Raw genomic sequence first — 19,649 nt, 5'->3', positions numbered from 1 at the left:
TTGAAATATACAAGTGCAAAACATACAGTAAAACCTCGTTAACTTGAAGTCACCGGTACCGTGAGAAACCTTCGAATCAAGCGAGTTTTCGAATTAACAGAACATACAAAAAGTGAGATGCAAGAAACTTGAAATCATTCAAAGTAATCAGGGCTGGCCGTTTACAGTGCTGGCTAGTTTGCGGCTCCAAGGGTTATGTTTGCAGCAATATCAGGTCACAATTTCACCTCAAACAACAACAAAAAAAATTGTCATGATCAACTAAAATCTGCACCTGCGAAAATCAAAACATTTTCACTGCAACACAGAAGTGACACGCAGGCAGCATGTCACCTGCTCTTCACTGTGTCACCACTTCATGATGCAACCATTCACCCATTCTAGTAAAATGAACAATTCAATAATGGACAGTGTGACAAAATTATCGATGTGTTTTGGCTGGAGAACATGATCATTGAAGCTATCGAACAGCCCCGCCACGACGGTCTGGTGGCCAAGGTACTCGGCTGCTGACCTACAGGTCGCGGGATGGAATCCCGGCTGTGGCGGCTGCATTTTCAATGGAGACAGAAATGCTGTAGGCCCATGTGCTCAGATTTGGGTGCACGTTAAAGAACCTTATGTGGTCAAAATTCCCAGAGCCGTCTACTACGGCGTCTCTCATAATCGTATGGTGGTTTTGGGACGTTAAACCCCACATAATAATCAAAGCTTTCAAACAGAGTTTTCGAAGTAAGCATTGCAGGCAAGAACTCCGCCAGCAATGCAAGTGCGAAAGTTGATGGAGCAACCAGCCCTCTGAGGTTTGAATACATCACGAATTCCCCCAGACTGTATTTTAGTGATTTCTTTATATTCTGAGAACGAATGGGTAAATCATGACGCGCCGTTGCGAGAAGCATGCGAGATGCTGTTCACGCGTCACTGCTGTGTCGCAGTGAAGCATGTTTTGGTTTCCGCAAGCGCATATCTTAGTTAATTACGAGACCGTTTTTTTTTTTTGTTTGTTTACAATTTTATTTTTCGAGCTGGAAGTATCAAGGCTGGCGTGCTTAAGTTGCCACTTATTAGTATCGTAGCAGTACGTTGCCTAGTGGCTCTTAAGGGCTGTCGCTCCCGCTGTTTCGCGGCGAAATCGGGATTGGGATCGGGCACACTCCACCCAAAGTATTGGAATTAGCCGGACTTGTGCTAATTGCCGCTCTAACTTACATTGTAAAATATGGCACTGCAAAACTACTTCAAATTAAGCTGGATTTCAAAATAACCGAGTTCAAATTAAAGAGGTTTTATTGTATCTCTAAATGTAAGATTCACAGTTGACATAATCAATGTCCCTAAATCGGCGCTCAATCCAAAACATTGGACACAGTACAGCTATAAAGACTACTCAAATTTTTGAGCATCACTCATAGCACTTTCCAGAGATAAAAGTTCCCTAAAATAATTATTTTATGCAGCTGTCACATGGGTATACCTCAAGGAAGCTTACTAGACTAAACACGTAGTACACACATGTGTAGATTGCTCCATGGCTAGCTGCCATGTGCTGTATATAAGTGCGGCAGCCTAATGATTTATTCGGTCTCTTGTACCACTGTCATTGATGATGCTACCAATAAAGAATGAACTATTTAAGCAGTATGAATAATAAAAATTAGGCTATTATTTAGAACTGATGTTAGAAAGCACCGCAAAATGATATGAATAGTAGGATTGTGCGAATAGTAAATTTTAGAATCAAGTGAAGAGTGATTTTGGTCGAACAATCTTAAATCGAATTCGAGTAGCATATATCACATGTTTGAAAGAAAATTGTGCATATTAGTCATGACCTGCACATTGTATTTTAAATGTTGAAACAAGGTCTGAGCAGGTGCCATTTTTCTTGATCAAAGAAAATGGAAAGAACTTTGAATATTAACAGGATTTGACGTGCAGCACAATGCAAGTGATAAACTAAAATATCTTACATTGTAATACCTATACATAAGCCATATAAGCCAGTGTAACAAGCTTTTAAACTTGAAAAATGATGAATCGATGTGAAGGTAATGTGTTCATTTAACCTTACAGTGGGGCTTTGCGGTTATGGGAATTTCTTTAAAGGGGCCCTAAAGCACTTTTTTGAGTAATCATGGAATTAATTCACTGGAAAAGCATATTATTACTTCACAAGTTTGACGCCGCAAAAATTTTAAGAATTGGTTCCGTATGAGCGCAGTTACAAAAATTTGTCACACACTGCAATCGCATTCTTTCTTTCCTCATCCCGACGAAAGTGCAGGAAGCTAAGCAGGGAAGGATGGCAGGGGCAAAGAAAAAACGTCGTGTGCGCCTTGTGACCTCAAGCATTTTTTTTTTCTTTTTTTTTTCTTCGAATACGCTGCTTTTTTAGTGCGATCGCATGCGCACACAGGGACAAATGACGGCCTTTCATGGCGTTCTCTGTAACAATTGAGTGCACCGTGTTCAAATCAGCCAATGGCTGATAGATAGGCAATTTACGTGTGATTTTTGAGCGTTTTCCATCATTGGTCAAGGGAAGCGAAAGCAATTTTTTGCTGACCTAAATAATTCATTGTGAGTTGGCCAGGTGTTGCACTGTCACATTTGGCGCGCGTGCTCTCGGTAGCTTGTACTACCGATTGGCAGGATTTTCTGACCATGCTCAAAAAGTGTTGCAGTGCCCCTTAGGTGCTTTCGTGACTTAGCACCCCTTTACTGCAATGAAACTACCTTTACAGGGGCCTACATACAGAATAATACATATATTTGTTAATTTTAATACTTCTTTGAAATTTTCAACAATTTAAAGTTCAATCAAAGTGCATTGGAATGCAGCAATATTTGTTTGAATATTGAGGCATTTGAACAGTCGCACCAATCTAAGGAATAGTGCTACTGAGATGTCAACAAATATCGCGGCAGTGCAGCATTGTTGTGGCCGCGGCATAGGCGAGAGCAAGCTTGCAAAGTTCACCAGTCGTGGCAGTCAATGAGGAAGGTAAAAATAAAAAACTTATATTGTTTAAACACCAGTCGTTGGCACAGCGGCTCAATGAGCAACTGAGCAAGCACCTAGTTGGACGTCTACATTGCAGTAGTAAAATTTTGTAACGCGTTGTGTCAGCCAGTTGCACGGCTACCACTAGTGTCAAATAAAAGTGCGTCTTGCCTCAGCCATATATATATATATTTTTTCATTGTGTTCTTTGCAACCCAGCTGCACGGAATGCATAAGATTGCATTTGCCAAATGTCTCCTTAGTGCAGTGGTGGAAAACCTGCGCCATGCTGCTACAAAAAGGTCTTTTTTGTCTGATTGTGCCATTGCTACACCACAAGGTGGCTTTGTAATCGAAAGTAATGTTGAAAGCATGCATCGTGAGAGGATATTATGTGTAGGCACCATATTGTACAATTAAACTGCTGCAAAAGCACGGAATCAGCCGATTAATTATTCTGGCAACTAGACAGTAGATGATCGGCTACGTGGGACTATGCTGCGTTTAAAAAAAACTGTGTCAGTTTTCGCCAAGTAGTGTATCGCGGCACACCACATTTATGGCGGACAGTTGATTATATGTTTCGTTGCTGTGTCAGTCCCTGTGTTGGCTGTGTATCCCAGATTTTGCGGTAGTTTTGAAATGCACTAGTGTGTTGCCACCACGTGCCATCAGACGATCATGCGAGAATGCCAATAATTTCTGAGCATTGGCAGAAAGAAAAAAGTGGCTTTGTGATGGGCACTCTAGACAAGATTTGCTGTTGCACTATATTTATTCCTTCTTTAGCAGTGTTGGTACATGTAATTAAAGAAATGCTAATTGGTACTTGGTCATTGGTGCGCAGGCAGGCAAGGCCAGCCCCATACATTGACATGATAGGGAGAGGGAACCCTGCGCACGCTTATGTACTTGGTCGTTAATGCAGACTACATTTTGCGTGTAGTTAGCCATGTTCTCCACAGGTCCTCATCATGAATATAGTATATATTGACGAGGTTTAATTGTAACAGTAGCTTTAAATGTGTCTCTGTGTGTGCTGTGGGAATCGATGGCGCACCTACGACTATTTCACGAGCATTTCTGCCGTACGGCGGCTCCTTTTTCTAGCACGTAACGCGCGGGTGCGGCACGTGTTCTCAGGGATTGCGAGAATCAGCGAGGCCGAGTCACATGCGCGCCGGGAAGACTCTCTACTCCTTTGCTGGCGCTGGGTCCTCCTGGCGCTGGGTAAGCACGTGTTTTTCTTGCGTCCGCATCCCCTTAAAGAATTGCCAGATTGTAGCTCGCCTAAGCGCTTAAGCATCCCCGGCGGGCGTGTTTACCTGTGCCTCAGCTTCAGTACCGTATGCTAAGCCTGACAGCAGGGCCTAGTGCTTGACGTGGTCGTACCACGCCAAGCCGCACTTGTCAGAGGCCTACACATATGAGGTTTGCCCTAACCCTTACGACCAGGCCCAGTGGCCATCGCAAGAGTGTGCGCAGCATAGGAGGGACCTTTTCCCAACCGGCGTGTCAAAGCTTGCCATTGCCAGCTGCGGTGTGCTCGCAGTCTCCTTTTTATCGTGAATGTCCACAGGCGGGAGCCTTTGCTCTCTGCATCTGGCAGCACACGTTGTACAATTGTTTGGGGTGCCGCCAAAGGCAATAAAGTGTTTGTGTGTTACTGTTAAGATCGAACACCGTCTGTTTGCCACGCCACGCTTAATGATTTGTTAGTCTAGTGGGTGCATAGCGGTGTGCTATGCTTGAGTAGATGACGGAGACTGTTTGAGACTGTCAGCGGTGTGCCACTTTCTTTCTACGTATGCTGGGGCTTCAAGCAAGAATGATGTCCCCCAGCCAAAAATTTAGTTGCCGGGAAAGATGAAGGAGAACTGCCAAACAGGGACCCCGGCGATGTGAATCCATGATTTGACGCCACCACTGCATCCCAAGACACAAAAACGCAGCATGGGCATGTGGACGCGGCAGGAGGGGCAGGAGGTGCCGCGCTTTTTTGTAAGTGATGCGCCTTGGAAAGCACAGTGATGGATCTGACGCGACCTTCCTTAAACCGTGTCCTGTGGCCGTTCCGAGGCTGCACGGTGCCAGACGTCTACGAGGCAGCCACGGGTGCCCAACTTCCTGCAACGGAGCTTCTGCACCACGTGCGGAGTGGCCATCTACTTCAAGTGCCACTTCAAGGGCGATCTGCACGTGGCGCAGACAAAGGCGGCCACAGAGAAGATGGCCACCACAAAGAAGACGCAGGCACCAGTTCCGCTCTGACAGTGCTCGAAGACTGATGGCAGCTCTTTGCTGACGGCATATTGGGGGGGGGGGGGGTGGAGGAACCTCCATTTTGCGGCACTGCTGTTGGGGCTGCCACCGCCATCGACGAGCCACCTATGAACAGCGTCGCCAACATGGACGTAGACCAACTCCTCAAACTTTAGAGCACGGAGCCCCCCCCCCCCATAACTATGCAGGCCAAATATATGTTTTGTACTTCTCAAGTGTATTCTTTGTTGTTTCATTTTTTTTCTTCCCCAGGAGTTGCAGGGCTAGGCTAAGGCTAGCTGTTACTTGATGTCCTTGCTTGCATGGGCGATGACCGGCCGTCTTTGCAGACCGGTGTATTGGGTGATTGATATGTGGGGTTTAACGTCCCAAAACCACTTCATGATTATGAGAGACGCATGGTGTATTGGGTGAATTAAGAAAAGGAGGATGTGGGGATTTTTGGTGCGCCCGTGACCATTTCACGGGCATTTTTGCTATACGGCTGCTCCCTTTCCTTCTCCCGTGCTTTGGTAATGGGCGTGGCACCGTGCATGGGCGCGGCACGTATTCTCGAAGACAGCTACAATCAGCGAGGCCGAGTTACGTGCGCACCAAGAAGACTCGCTCCTTCTTGGCCGGCGCTGGGTATGGTCGTGTTTTTCCTTCGCTTGGTCACCTTTGGAAATTGCCAGATTGTAGCCTGCCTGGGTGCCTAGGCATTCCTGGCAGACGTGTTTTCCTGTGTGTTAGCTTCCGTACAGTACGCTAAGCCAGACAGCAGTGCCTAGTGCTTGATGTAGTCGCACCCCACCGAGCCCCACTTCCTGTAGGCCTACACGTACGAGATCTGCTCTAACTCTCGCGACAAGGCCTGGTGGCCACCGCAAGAGTGTGCAGCATAGCCACGAGGGACTTTTCCCCGACCGGCGTGTCAAAGCTCGCCATTTCCAGCTGCGACATGCTCCCGCTCTTCCCTTTATCGTGAATGTCCGTGTGCGGGAGCTTTTTCTTCCCGCGTCCCGGGAGGGGACGTTGTACTGTGGTTTCAGGTGCCGCCAAAGGCAATAAATTGTTTGTGTGTTACTACTATGATCCAACACTGTCTCTTTTGTCGTGCCGCGCTAGACTTTGCTACTCGAGCATGCGCAGAGTGGTGTGCTACACTTCAGCAGGTGAAGGAGACACGGCCCTGTCGGTCGCTAAGCCTGAACCCGCAGTGACCTTTCGTTATGGTGAGTAGCGAGGTCACCACAGCGCCTATGCGTGGGTGCGCTGCTATGAACTTCATGCTACAGCCAGCTTGTTGGTGCAATATGCTTAACTATCTTATGTCACCATGTCTGTCCATAATCCTACTTTTTTTATTTATTGTGCCTATTTTTGTGGGCTCTGCTTCTATATAAATGATTATGTAAACTGAGGGAACACTAAAGTAAGTTGAAGCTACATTTTCTTCCTCTGTGAGTGTCCTGGAAAGCCCGTGCACGCTCCAAACACAGAGGTAGCTGCTCTAAAAGCAGATCTTGCCTGCTTCAATGGCTGCTGCAAAATGCTGGAAGGCATTCCCACCACTTTTAGTGCCATGTGCTGAATATTCCAAGTCATCGTCATCTTAAAATGCACAGCCTGCATTGCCGAAGTCTCACTTTTCATTGTGCAATGATCTCACTCCTGCACCAACTGCACCATAGTGTGCAAAATCAGATTTACTGCGCCATCCTGATAATATCAACGAAAATTGCGCCAAACTGCGCCATAGTCGGGTTTGGGAGTGTCTATCATCGCAATAGTCATGCCGGTGCGTCAAACATGCGCATCTTGTTTTTGGGGCCACCAAAGTCTCAATCGCGTGCCTAGAATTATTCCGCCGAATTAAAAGCGGTCGCACGTGCGTCAAAAGTAACCTACGATGATATGTTTAAAGCCGACGCAACTTCTGTTGTGGAAGTCCGTTTAATGATAAAGCGTGCTCTCTGCAGGGGCTCGTGACGTCTAGTCCAATCAGTGCGTAAAACTGGCGGTGATTCGTCAGCGGACTTCTTGATATCACTATCTAACTTCCCACGCTTCGCGTCTACAGAACATGTGCACGGTGGATACGCATTGACTCTTTTCCTTTGATGTACTTTATTCATGAATCTTCATTCTGAAGTTCATTTTTGTAGTTCCTTCCACCAAAAGCTTCTGAAACACTCTGCCATTTCGAACTCGTGATTGCTAGGGTCTGTATTCAATGTTTTTGCATGCTTTTTGTTTTTTTAATGTCATCTCATTATTAAAAGCATGCATCCTGGTTGGAGCAGCTGGAATTCAGTTTTAGTACACGCAGCTTTCAATATCGCTGGTGGCTCTGGGGTCGGATGGCCCACAGTTAAGTTACTACGCCTCTCACTTTTCAAGGTTACTAGCTGAGTTTTAGAAAAATTAAACATCACGTCATCACATTCATTGCTTCGTTTTTTTTATGGGGGGGGGGGGTGAAGCTGCATCGCTTGAGGGATCATTCGCGAGCGAGCTATTTCGACGCTTAATGAGACATGCTTTTGAACTTCCTGTGCTACTATAACCTCTGCTTTGTGTTTAAATAACTGGCAGTGCAAAAACCACTTCGGCAATTGGAGTGATGATTGTCCCTTTAGCGAGCATTCACCTCAGTTATGCGACATCGTGTCCTAACGATACTATTCCTTCGTTTAACTTAGGCTCTTAGCAATGAATGCGATACCAACAGTCTGTTTGCATTGAGAGTACACAATAGAAAGGTATGACAGCCGTTTTTAATGCCTTTAATACAGTCATTGTATTGTTCATCGCTACCTTGAAAAGATTCGTCCGATGAGGGCAGATTCCAATTTAGAATTCTAGGCTGACTGCTTATTAGCTTCCCTGCGGCTTCTGGGTGTACTGCTTGAAATTTGGAACAGTTTCATACGCGACTGTCTTATAAAAGAAATGAGGCTGGCCCTCGTTGATTCATGATTTTCTTCGGTTCTGAAAAGTGCGAGAATATTTTCTCGTGAACAGATGGCTTTCTCACACGGACGTAGTCGCCGATGGCAAAGTTTCTGGGCCGAGCTCCACGGCGACAGTCAGTGTAAAGTTTGGAAGAAGCTTGTTTTTGTTGTACACGCTGACGCAGCCGTTCCATCAACTTTGCTTGATTTTCGAGAAATGAAGAATCCGGTAATCCAACGATGCTTAAGCGAGTTCGTGGCAGTCGTCCGTGCAGGAGAATGGCGGGTGCCATTCCCGTTGTGGCATGAGGTGTGCAGCGGTAGACGCCCAATAGTCCTTCACTGCGACACGGATATCATGCCGCTCGTATAATGCCATTTGGACAACAGACTTGAGCACTCTGTTGAACCTTTCTAAAAGACTGTTTGCTTGCCGGTGGTAGACAGAAGAAATGCAATGGCATCCTAAAATTCAGCTGAGCTGAATTGTAGTCCGTGATCCGAAACTATTTCATTTGGGTAGCCATAACGAGCAAACACTTGTGACAAGAAGTTCTTGACCGTCGCCGTGGAAACTTGTCTTGAAAAAAAAAAAAACGCTTCTGGCCATTTTCTGTGATAATCAATAAGTGTCACTGCATAACGGCAATATGTTTTAACCAGTTCTCTTACATGGTCATCCATTCAAGGCCATCAGTACGTCGCTCGCTGTCTACTTTTCATAGGACTGATCCCCGGATGTGATTCATGTGAGACATCCATCAAACGACGAGTGAGGCTACTTGGAACTACGATTCTTTCACCATGGTAAAGCAAGTTGTGCACAATGGATGGTTCGGCACGCACATGGAAATATGTCATTAGCACCGTTTTCAGTGATTTTTTTTCAGGCCAAGAAGACGAAACGAAGTCCATGACTTTTGTGATTATTTTGTCAGATGCACTCGCTGCTTGTAATTCTGCCAGAGTTAACATTGGAGAAAGCAGGCAAACAAATTAATCGTCAGTGACCTGACTGGTTTCTCCGGGTAAAGGCAGTCCGAAGAGTGCATCAGCCACCACATTATCACTTTCCTTGCGGTACTCTACAGTGCAGTTGTAGCACAGCAGTCATGCTGACCAACGTGAAATGCGAAATGGCCGATGTCCAACACCCTTTGTAGACAACAAGGTAACAAGGGTACTATGGCAAAGGTACACGTGCCAGTGTTCACTAGCCCAAACACATGCTAAGGCTTCGCATTCACCTGCACAATATATCCGTTCTTGTAGGTTCAAGGTCCTGGAGGCACAGGAAACTGTCTGTAGACCTCCCTTGCTCTCTTGTTGTAGCACAGCGCCTAGCCCATATCCAAAGGCATCGGTCATGACAATGACGGGAAGGTTCAGATCAAAGAAATGTAGAACCTTGCAAGCTGTCAGCAGCGATTTCAAACGGACGAAACTCTCTTCGGCAACTGACGTCCAAGCAAGTAGTTCGTTGCCTTGAAGCGATACCCGTAGAGGTTCCACAACATCCGAAAAATGGGGAACGAACTTGGCGTAAAATCCCGCCCGGCCAAGCAGGGAACGAAGTTCATTTATGTTTGAAGGTGCTGGAGCTTCTTTCATCGCTTGGATAGATGATGCTAGCGGAAAAAGTCCTTTGCCATTCACATTATGTCCCAAGAACGTGAGTTCCGTGATGTCAAAAACGCCCTTCTGATTTAGTTTCAGGCCTGCTTTAGAAAGTTGCTGCAAAACGCTGCGAAGGTTTGCAAGATGGTCTTCTCGAGAACGGCCATAGACAATAGTGTCGTCTATGTAAAAAAGTACACCTTTGCGCCCTTTCAGTATGAGATGCATCATTTTCTGAAACGCTGACGACGCTGAAGCCACGCCAAAGCGTACTCTTTTGAAGCAAAAAAGCCCGTCGTGCGTAATGAAAGTAGTCAAGTCACGACTTTCAGGATCTAGTTCAAGTTGATGGTAAGCAGACGCCAACTCCAGCTTCGAGAATCGCTTGGTGCCAGCCAAGCTGTGCAGCAGCTCATCTGCTTATGGTAGTGGAGAGCTATCAACAATTACAGATAAACCTGGTTATAGCGAAACTAAATTCTCGGGAAAATTCGTTATAAAAAGGATCTTGTTAAATGCAGGTTCGGAGCGATAATTCAAAAAATAAACGCAGAAATTAAACGAAAGGGGGACTGAAGGCAGAGCTAACCCATAACACTTATTCTACAGTAAAAAAAACTGTGTTATCATTGCGATAGCAACTGTATGGACACTATTGGCGAGTTTTTGCTGTCTTTGCCATGTTCCGTAATAAGTCCCAATTGATAACATGCCCCCGCACATCGTAACATTCAAGAGCGTGTAAAAGCGCGCGAGCGCTTCTGAAGCAGAGATCAAAAGAATCGGTCCATCCCTATTGTCAGGAAAGGGATAAGATAACATCACCCACGTGTTAGAAGTGTCATCGAATGCTCAAGCAAAAAGTAAACCACCTGTATTGAACGAGCATGAAACAACGCGTGGGTGGGAGGGGGGACACAACGCTCGAGTAGCAATAATGCTATCTGGACAAGTATCAGTGCTGTTTCAATGCGAAAAGACTGTGTGAAAAGAGCACTTCTCCCTGGATCGTTCGTATTCGCTCACACTAGCGTTTTGTACGAGTTCCGTCATATCGGATCCAAAAGAGTTGGCTGCCAACCTTACTTCTTATAACATTACAATTTTTCATTGCACTGCATTCAATTTGCCGTCATGTTGCCAGAACTAATTGGCTAATCGCGAAAGCTACCAACCTGCAACTCTCGGCGCAAAATGGTGTGTGTGACGAGCCGACCTCCGAAATCTATCGTCACCGTGGTCTCCGAGAGTTTCCATCAGCGCTTAATCTGACATCTCCGCGATGGTGAAAACACAGTTATCCGAAATTAGGAAAAGTCACAGTTGGGCCGCAAGGCCGCAGCAATGAATGCGATAACAACAACTTGGAATGTAACGCTGAAAACAGCAAGCAGATCGAAACGTGCAGTGCGCTACTCACGCACAAATGATGCCCGCAAACAACATGCACATGAACAAACTAATGATGTTTACTGTTCGACAGTTAATGGGCTTTCTAAACAAAAATAAGGCATGAAACGTAATCACAGGTACAGGTATAAGTTCAAACTAACAAGTGCCCCAGCTGTTACTTTGCTGCATTTGAAGAGAGCACTCTTTTCTCGCAAACGGCGCCTGCCCAGCGAACGAGAGATCTTTGTGTGTCCGTCAACTAAACGCAGCCATTTGGGTCAAAGTCGAAGGCGCACAATTTTCGCCACCGAAGAATAAGCACGCGTACGCACACTCATCTAAACCCCCTACTCGCGGGGCGAAGTATGCATGAGAGATAAGCGCGCGCCGCCGCATCGTGGCGAGCTGCATGTAATGCTGACTAAAAGCGTATCACTGCCAACACGCAAAACTAGTTTTCCTGGTTTTTTTTTTTTTTGAGTTGTGGGGGGGGGGGGGCACACCCGTGCATGCGCCCCCGGTGTCGAGAACGGCGGCGATGCCGGCTCGTGGGGTGCAGGTCCGCCTGCCCACACCTCCGCGAGGGGGGTGGTGAGAGCGAGCGCTCGCTCTCGCCTGGTGCGCCGTGCGTGCCGCCACCGCTTCACGCTTTGTCGACGGCGGGGCAGCCGCGGAAGATGCACGCTCCTACCAAACTGCCAAAACGCAGAGCAAAATTTCTAGATTGTCCGTGGAGAAACTTCGTTATATCAAGGTTGTCTCTCACTGTTACTTTGTTACATAGAGTTTAAAAATACATGTGCTTCTATGGAGCAATGACGGGGTATTGAAAAACTTCGATATATTGAAGAATGATATGGAGGTTCGTTATAAGTAGTGTAGTGAAGAGGAATGCCCATTACTGCAGCGACATCGGCACGTTGGTGCGAGGCGCGAGCTAAGGCTGCTTGGTTGCTGCTGCGACGCTGCCCATATACCTGGCCAGCTTTTGCTGCTTCTGCACCGACGGTGCTATCGCTTTTGACCTTGCATTTACATTATATCTTCTCTGTTTAACTGTATAGCTTTATTATGCTCTCGCAGATCAACACGCACTCATATTGAGTCATCCTTTTTCCGAACAACCTTTATAGGAAAAACCCACTGAGGCATCAACGCGCTTGATTATGTCTTGAGCTTCAAGTTTCTGCAGCTCAGTCGACACCTGCTCACGTAGGGTAAACGGCAGCCGTCGTAATTTGCTGGCAACGGGTGGAATGGACTCGCGTACCTTACCTTTGTGTTTGAATCCTTTGGCAAGTACGAGCTGTTGGTCAAAGAGATGTTCATACTCTGAACGTAAATCAGTGGGCACTGAGCCAACCATGTAATGTCCAGTACATATCAAATAAATATCAACCATATGATATTTTTATCTTCAATGAATGTCCACAAAAGTTAATTTAATATATATACAATATCTAGAGGATGTCCATTTTGAGGAGAGCAGACCTTCATATAATGGCCACACCAGTTCCACATATTGTATTGATATAATATTGGCAATAATAATACAATGTTTAGAGAATGTCCATTTTGACGAGTGTCAACATTCATAGATTGTCCACAGTAGTTCTGCAGATAACATTGGTATATATCAAATGACACTTATCTTTAGGTGCAGCGACGCACATATGCATACCATCTTAGGTTTTACGTCCCAAAACCACAATGCAAATAAGAAACACCGTAGTGGAGGGCTTTGGAAATTTAAACTATGTGGTGTTCTTTAACGTGCACCGACATTGCACAGTACATGTACCTCTATCATTACGCCTCTATCGAAATGCGGCATATTGAAACCGTGACCTTTGGGTTCACCAGTTGAGCACCCTAGCCACTGAGGTGAACAGACGCACATGCAATTGCACCATATGCTACAAAATAATGAGACTGTTCACTCGATATGATTGCCTTTAGTCAAATTTGTTGCACAAAATTTAGCAAAGGTCTTGCAGGATCTGTCACGGTGATGACACTTGTTAGTCAGTCATGGCACTGGTAGCTTGCAAAGATATGCATGTGTATAAACACCACTGTTGACACAGGCAACGTGAAATTGATGCTCAACGAGCTGTGTATGAAGCATGTTTGCAGGGCAGAATCTGGACCTTGAAAAATTACCTCCACAGCATTACAAATGCAATGACAGCAGTTCCAGTAATGAGTGTCACCACCGTATGGGGTATTCAGTCTAAACATTCTAAACATGCTGTTTAGAAACCAATGAATCGCACCAGCAGAGCATGATGAAGAAATTAGGTTCTATGGCTGTAATGGTTACCAGACATATATATAAATGCATATGCTAAAGGGTGAAAAGCACGCGGTTTGTTTGAAGTGTACACATTTATGCGTGCTTGAATACACTCCTGTTTGATTACATTATGCGATCACAATGCAAGATTATGCACGAATTAGTCTCTTTTACCATAATGTTTATTCTAATAATAGCCTGTCTGAGAACTGGCTAACCTCCAAGTCCTTCCATCCTTCCTATTAATGTGCAATTTGAACATTAAGGACACTTCGGTGCTTAACGGTAAGTTATACACTGTCATAATTAATCCAGAAACTGCACGCAGGACACAGACAATAGAGTCCACAAACACAGTGCTGTGCTTCTCTTGTTTGTGTCCCTCATGCTGTTTCAGGATTAATTATGAATAACCAAGCCTAAGCTACCCTTGTACATTTTCACTTGCTGCAACTGCTGGCCCTTCTATATGCAAGAGCAGTGCAAAACTGGTGGAGAATAACAGCAGCTAAAATTATACTTCAGCTATCAGCTACATCTACAGCACTGCTTGCAGCTCGTACAGAGGGCAACATGTTGGTCTAGAACGCCAGAGTGTCAGGCTCTGCACTGCATGGTTCACATCTACACACAACACAAAGATTGATATAGGCCACGTGCAAGCTTGGGCAACACTCAATGAAGAGTCTTTCTTGAGATGCGGATTGCAACTTTTTTGGCTGTCAGAAGCGCAGTTTGAACTAGCACAGAAAAACGAACAGCGGCAAATCGGCCGGGTTAGTGTCAGAATAATTTAAGCTATGTTGCAAAATTTTTCTGTTCGCAGTGTCGTCATTCCCGCTGCCTGTCGCAGACATATCTAGCACAATATCTTCTGTTCTGTTCTACATATTACCAAGAGCGCCTCTGACCGCTTGTGATGTCCAAAACACATGATGCAGCCACAGTGGCAAAGAAAATGCAAGGAATGCGCGGCATTGGGGTTATGCGCATGGTTAGATGTGGCCTATATGCTCAGGTGCAGCCCTGAGCGCGGCGCCCTGTTGTTTAGACATGCGTACTACCACAGCCGCTGTATGAAAAAGCGCACGATATGGCCCGTCATGTCAAGCAGCTTTCAATGGGAGAGTGTGTGTCAGCGGTAGTTGCAGTTGCGGCCGCTGCAGCGCGACAGGGCGGGGACAGGAGGGACGGGAAAATGAGTGTCGGCGGCTGCTTCGGGGCAGCAGCCGCAGCAAATTGTCTGGTCGTTGTCACAACAGTCACCCACTCAGTTGTTCTAATCAGTGCTTTCTTAATCTCATTTGTAGCAGTGATGGCATATCGCGTATTCAGTAGAGTACAAAGGCGCTATCTTGAATTGAATTTATGTGTGCATGCCGAGAATCTGACATTTGTTTTTTTTTTTTTTCAAGCACCAGCTTCTTGCTTTGAGGCTGAAAGAAAAATCTACAATGCATGTAGCTGAATTATACGGCACTGAATGCGTGTCAAAGTCGTTCTATTTATGAAGATGTGTTGGAGGAGGAGGAGGAATAAACTTTATTATAAGAAACCAGCAGGTTTAGGTGGCCGGGCCTAAGCCTCCCATGAGGGGACATCAAGGGCTTGCCTCGACGCCTCCTCACGGGCGTGCTGAGTCACCCAGGTTTGGTCATAAAAATTGGGGCTCCACAGAGCCTCATGAAGCTTCGATGCAAGGGTCATGGTGTTAGTGTGTCTGTACTGTGCCGGGCACTCCCACAGCATGTGCGGAAGCATAGCTGGTTGAGTGCCGCAGCACTGGCCGTGGGACGTTGTGTACACGTCTGGGAATATGAGGTGAAAGCGGGCAGGTAAGGGATACGTGTTTGTTTGAAGTAGACACAAAGTGGTGGCCTGTGCCCGGTTGAGCTTGGGTTCAGGTGGGGGAAAGGCTCGGCGTCTCAGGTAAAAGTTCTTAACCAGATCATTTTAGGTAGTCAGGTTGTCCCTGGTGTCCATCTCGTCTTCAGTAGCTCCAGCGCATTTGACAAGGCCTTGCGCATGAAGATGTGTTAAACTAAAGTATTTCGATTTTTGTGACGTTTATTCAGCGCCTTCGCATTTTTTTCAGCCAGAATGCTTGACAACTCATTTTTAGGACACTTGGCAATATACGTTCGTACTTTTATATGCTGAAAACGTATGAAAGAAACATGATTTGAATATTTTTTGTTATTCATGGAAAGTAATTCAGCTTCAAACCCTGGATAAAAGTGGTTTCTACCGACATGGTGACATTCTCCTCTTAACTTTATTGAAGAGGCTGCGAAAGTATACATCATTAGAAGTGGCATTCAAATTTTCTGGTAGTGCATACTAGGCAGGAAAATTTATATATATACTGTGGGCATTTGTTACTTACATCGTTCTCATCCCTGCATGATCACAATCACCATCATCCACTTGTCTCTTTGTCCTCATTGCCACTCTGTGTCATCGTCATCATCTGTGTACTAGCTTTGCCCGTTCGTTTTGCGAGGTCTTTTCTCAAATAAACGCTGACACAACCAAGACTACCAAGACTTCATACGTGGTGGAGGTGAATTTTCGATCCTCCGACCTCCCGCAGCCCGCTCTACCCCCTGGAGCTTCTTCATTCAGGCCGTCGCTTGCGCCCACTGTCAGGCAGCATGTCCCAGACTGAGCCTGCCAGCGCTGATGTCATCAACCAGGCACCACCGCAAGCTGCCCCTCCTACTTAACTGCACCGACATCGGCGGGAACCCTTGCTCTTCGCTGGTCTTTGTGGAGAAGACGTAGAAGACTGGCTCGATGACTACGACCGCGTAATTGCCGCAAGGTGGGACGAGGCCGCCAAACTGCATTACGGTGGGACGAGGCTGGATAGGTGCGACGAGGCTGCCAAACTGCATTACGTCCTTTTTTATCTGATCGGAGTCGAGAAGACATGGTATTTTAACCACGTCGTTAACTTACCCGACTGGGCTACCTTCCAGCAGCAGCTGCGATACGTTTTTGGGACAGCGGACATTCGATCCGCCGTCGCGAAGAGGACACTTGATACTTTCGCCCTTCCACCGTTCCACTTCTCCACTTCGGCCCGCCTCATTCTCCTCTCATATTCATTCGGAAAACTCAATGAGGCAGTTTGTAGAGGAAAAACTGCATTCGGAATGAGAACTGAAATTCCTCCATCAGGCCCGTGTAACATGGTTTCTGTGGAGGCGAATGGAGTGTGAGTCGATGCTTTAGTGAAAACAGGTGCGGCTTTGTCTGTGATACATGCTGATTTGTGTGAACATTTAAGGAAAGTAATGACGCCTTACGATGGTCCCATGTTAGTTGCTGCCCAGGGAAACGTCATTCGCCCTTCTGCGTTTTGTACTGTGCGTGTTTTCATCGACGGCATCTGCCATCATGTCCAGTTTTGCTGTTCTGTCCCGCTGCTCTCACCAACTAATTTTAGGGTGGGATTTTCTATCATCTGCTTCCACGGCGATTTGTTGTGGACAACGCACCGTTCACCTCACTGGAACCAACTACATGCTTGATGACGACAATCAGAAGCCACTTCATCTGGTCGCTGTGAAAGACATCGAACTGTCGCCACTACAGGAGCAAATTGTCAGCATTACGTCCAACGACATCTATAACGGTGATGTATCGGTCTCACCGTCACCACTTTGCGTTGGTAAAGGCAGACTTCTTCCATACGGTGTCGTTCGTTTTTGCAATGGCTCTGCACTTGTCACCGCTGTAAACTCTACACCGGATAAGATCGTACTGCCACAGGGCACTACTGTGGCCCGTGTTGCCGACTTCGAGCCTCTATTTGTCATGCCACTTCAGGCCATCGCATCCAAAGACCCTTCCCTCGGTGAGCATGTTTCTTCCTCCGCCTTTACCACCGCTATCAGCAGCGACTTGACAAATTCACAGACGCAGCGGCTGCTCGCATTGTTGCATAAGCACGCAAATTCTTTCGATATTTGCTCGTCTAAGCTGGGCCACACTACTACTACAGCATATCGAATTCAAACAGTTGGGACATCGTACACCGCCGACCCTACCGCGTGTCTCTAGCTGAAAGAGAAATCAGAAGAAAACGTTGCTGACATGCTTAAACGAGAAGTCATCCGTCCCTCATCTAGCCCTTGGTCGTCTCCTATTGTTTTGGTCCGTAAAAAGGATGGCTCTGTGTGTTTTTGCGTGGACTACCAGGCACTCAATAAGATCACACGCAAGGACGTGTACCCTATGCCACGCATTGACGACGCCCTTGATTTCCTACAAGGCGCGGAATTCTTTTCAAGCATCGCCTTGCGTTCTGGGTACTGGCAGATCTCCATTTATGAAGACGATGAGGAGAAAACGGCGTTCGCAACCGCCGACGGGCTATATGAATTCAACGTGATGCCTTTCGGGCTCTGCAACGCACTCGCGACTTTTGAGCACATGACAGATACTGTGCTGTGCGGCCTGAAATGGAAAAGTTGCCTTTGCTACCTGGAGGACATTATTATCTTTTCGTCAACGTTCGCTGAGCACCTAAATCGATTAGATCAAGTTCTGATGTGCTTTACCGGCGCCGGGCTCCAAATAAACACTAAGAAATGCTCTTTCGTTAGCAAATCTATCAATGTCTTAGGACACGTCGTTAGGAAAGATAGAATGCGGCCCGACCCTGACAAGAATTTTGCAGTCCTTCACTTTCCACGTACCAAAAAAACAAAGGAGCTTCGCAGTTTCTTCGGCCTCGCCTCCTATTTTTGCCGGTTTATCCAGAACTTCGCTTCTATTGCTGCTGCATTACACCAGCTACTTGCTTCCAACATCCCCTTTCTGTGGTCTCAAAAGAATGTCAAACGGCATTCGACCTGTTGAAGCGGGCCCTCACGTCTGAACCTCTGCTCTGCCTTTTTGACGAAGCCTCACTGACTATCCTCCATACCGACGCTAGCGGCTTTGGTGTAGGAGTCGTTCTTCTACAACGCGACAAGGCTTCCCTAGAGAAAGTTGTTGCATATGCCAGTCGTGTACTCACCCCTGCCAAAAAGAACTACACGATAACTGAGCAAGAGTGTTTGGCTGTGGTTTGGTCAGTGCAGAAGTTCCGTCTCTATCTCCACGGCCGCCACTTCACAATGGTTATGGACCACCATGCCTTATGCTGGCTTCCTACACTGAAGAACTTGTCCGGACGCTTGGGTCGGTAGATACTACGCTTGCAGGAGTACGACTTTCACATAACTTACAAGTCAGGTAGAAAACATCAAAACGTCGACGCTTTATCTCGTTGCCTGCTTCCAACTACCCATATCAGCATTGGTGAGAACTCAACCGCCACATCTACCAAAGTTGATACGCTCACATCAATAAGGCAACCCTTTTCGAACGACGAGCCAACATTTATCTCCTGCCAGTGGTCCGATTCATTCTGCAGACGCTTGATGGACCACCTTTCATGAGTTTCCCATCCACTAAACGCGCGACTTCGTCGTCAACTCCTGCACTTTAAGCTGGACAATGGGGTTCTCTACCGCCACATCTACCAACCTGACGGTCAGCGCTGGGTTCCTGTACTGCCACGCTCTCTTCGACTTCAGGTGCTCAAAGCCTTTCTCAATGACTTGACTGCTGGTCATCTTGGTTTTAAAAAAACTCTTGTCCGCATTCAATACCGTTAGTACTGGCCTGGCTTTTTGTCTAGCGTAGCGCAGTACGTCGGTTCCTGCTACCCATGCCAGCGTCGTTAACTCCCGACATCTGCACCTGCTGGACCTCTACAGCCACTCCCGTGCCCTTCAATGCAGTTCGAGGTTGTAGGTGCTGACCTTTACGGGCCTCTCCCCGTCACATCTGCTGGCAAACGATGGATAGTGACCGCCGTGGACAACCTGACACGCTACACTGAGACTTCCTCTGTTATTACAGGCTCAGCTGTGGAAGTTGCAGACTTTATTCTTCACGCCATAATCCTGCGTCATGGGGCTCCTCGTGTACTGCTTAGTGACCGTGGCAAAGTGTTCCTGTCACAAATTGTAAATGAAGTACTGCGCGCTTCTGGAACTGCTCACAAGACAGCTTCAAGCTACCACCCTCAGACAAATGGTCTCATAGAAAGATTTCACCG

At 46.5% G+C, this 19,649-nt stretch overlaps 1 protein-coding gene across 7 annotated transcripts in view; it reads left to right on the top strand.

The window, feature by feature from the left end:
- The window catches only part of LOC119178697 (fat-like cadherin-related tumor suppressor homolog), an 812,220-nt gene that overhangs the window by 672,258 nt on the left and 120,313 nt on the right, over nt 1-19,649 (top strand). The gene's annotated exons all lie outside the window — the stretch shown is intronic.

The sequence above is a fragment of the Rhipicephalus microplus genome, chromosome 2 (assembly GCF_043290135.1).
Source record: "Rhipicephalus microplus isolate Deutch F79 chromosome 2, USDA_Rmic, whole genome shotgun sequence".
NCBI lineage: Eukaryota > Metazoa > Arthropoda > Arachnida > Ixodida > Ixodidae > Rhipicephalus > Rhipicephalus microplus.
This window is presented reverse-complemented; position numbering and strand designations above follow the sequence as displayed.